Source organism: Ruditapes philippinarum, unplaced genomic scaffold (genome assembly GCF_026571515.1).
Source record: "Ruditapes philippinarum isolate M1 unplaced genomic scaffold, ASM2657151v2 ctg10486_1_1_1_1, whole genome shotgun sequence".
Taxonomy (NCBI): Eukaryota; Metazoa; Mollusca; class Bivalvia; order Venerida; family Veneridae; genus Ruditapes; species Ruditapes philippinarum.
The window spans coordinates 9,154-11,864 of record NW_026860737.1 but is presented as its reverse complement, the minus strand read 5'-3'; positions in this window follow the sequence as shown (position 1 = coordinate 11,864).

The window sequence follows — 2,711 nt, the reverse complement described above, 5'->3', positions numbered from 1 at the left end:
TGTTAAATCGATATGCAGTTAAAGCATACAGGATCCTAATACAAAGACCTTTCTTATTTTCTCACCATTTTTCCAAATATCGGTATCGTATTAGTGATACGGTTAATTATTTAACTGGCTTCGGAAAGCGAACCAATAGTAAATAATTCAACAAAAGTGCGCTAATTGTCAACATAATGTTATACATAAATCAACATTAGAAGCATTTTTTTGTTGACGGATATATACGTATTTTCATAAAGAAGGCAGGCAATCTTTATACCAACGATTTAACATGGAATTTAAAATTATCTTTGGCCCAGATTTAAACGATATATTCTTTCAATTCAAATTTGTGATGGAAATAGCTGAAGCATTCCGCAATGTATTTTTTCTATCGTGATTAAACAACATTTTATTTTCGCAACGCAAGTAAAATTCTTTTTTTTATAAATCAGGGTCTTATTTGAAAGACCCTGTATAAATTAAAAATTTAAGTGCAAACTTTTTTCTTTATAAATGATAATTTTATCTCAAAATGGCCACTTCAGATGAGCTGACATAAATTGCCTTTCTGTTATCAATTTTATTTACATAAGTCTGCACTTAACTGAAGTAACGTAGGCGTATCCTGGTACATGAATGTTGTCTAATATCATACTACCTAGATTATAAAGTTATAAAGGGATTATCGTTTAAGAAAGATACACATGTGTGCCGCTTTTGCGACTGCGTAAAAATGTTATCGCACGGCCATGCATATAATTATTTTGACGTGACGTCATTTGCGTTAGCTAAATGTTAGCGTTATTCTATAGGCCCTCAATAAAAAGGATTATTATTTTTTGCCCTTTAAACTGTGTTTTTGGTGGATATGTGATAAATAAAATATTACATCCGTATTGGCTCATAACTGAATTAATTGAAATCGTTGAATAAAATAATATTTTTCTCACCAGATGCTCGCATATTAGATCTATAATTTTATTCAACTCATTCAATATATTTAGTATTGAACTGACACTCATTCATTATCTTCTATATACGAGTCCTTACATATATAGATATAGCACATTACGTAATACATGTATTTGTAATTCAATCCATAAGAAGCAAATGCTTTAGTATTATGAACTTGTTTGTTTCATTTAATATTTGATTACAAATCTTATTATTTCATTTTTAAAAAATTCATATAAATCGCAGTATTGTTCATATATTGCGTGATATGCCCGGTGCCCGTGAAAAAGCTACTTTTTGCTTTAATTGGCGGAAAGAATCTCATTTAACAAAAACAACAAACAACACAATACCACGTATTGGTAACCATTTCTTTACTCTTGACCAGATTAACTTTAACTACAGACGTTTCATAAAACATTTTTTTTAAACTTTTTTACTTTGCTCATGAGAGGATCCGAAATTGGAAGACAATATATCAACTGTATAGCAAGAATTAACTTTAGGTTTCCCAATGTTCCAAACAAAGCTTCATTGCCATTTTTCTTTTCTTATTAAGTTCTAATGTTAAACATATTTAAATAAATGTTTTAAATAGTGGTGCTTTTTTCTCTCTCTCTCTGTCTCTCTCTGTCTCTCATTTTTGTTCCGCTGCAGAAGTGTCTAGAACGAGGAGATAGAAGTTTTAATAACGTTCGCCGCACGTTTTTATAACAAATAAGGATTAAAGTCTTCATGTATCAATCATGTATGATGACAGACTTTGCTCGGTCATTTCCGTCAAACTCCGGTTAATTATGCTCGACAACCTGATCACCTGTATAAAATCCTGACTTGTACTTCAGAGAAGTTAAAATGATAATAAATAAAAACAACAAACTTCATTTTGTTTTGTGGTTAAAATTTGTTTTAATTTATATAATTATATGTAAATATTATATGTAAATATTTGGAAACCGTGTATTAACCGAAAATGTTCTCATTGTATGAATAGAATATATCTTTTATATCTTATTTGTGCCAAATTATTGAAATTATTATTTTGCAAGGAAGAAATTTTAGAAAATGCCAAATTAAAGGCCGACAGGTACCCCATAATAGCAGACCAAAGCCTCTAAATGCTTCCCAATATTTGAGCCAAGTCAGACGAATAGTTATTAAATTCTCAAAAAAAAAGAAAGAAATATCATTGTTTTTTATAAACATTCCTTTGTTAATTTCTAAGTGATATAGTACAAATAAAAAAGAAATTTATTAAAATTTAAAGTTATTTCTATCACACAATTATGATAAGTTACCAAAAAAAAAAACAACAAAAAAAATCAGTGTTTCAAAATATCAATGCATAATGAAACAAGAAATATTTCCTTAATGCTAAGATCAGACTGTTATGTCCAAAAATATACATACTGATTTTGGTGAGATTTTCTATTAACCAGATTTTAAAAAGGAAAAAAAAAAACAAATTGACAAAACAGTGATTGTAAAGTATAGTTGATGTATATATTTGTCCAACTGTAAGGAAACTTGGAATATAACAAACCAGTGATAGGGTATGATAAGAAATGTATCTTTGAGGATTGAGTGTTTTCTGAAACTGTAAGGAAAAGACCAATGCCTTGTTTCTTGGAGTTTTTTTATGAGAACATGAATGATTGGATGATAAAATGAGATGAGATTTTTTTTGGTAAGTATCATCATACTTGACCTTGATGAATCAAGGTCAAAGTGTAGATTTGATACTTATTTTTTCATGGTTTTATAATTTTTTT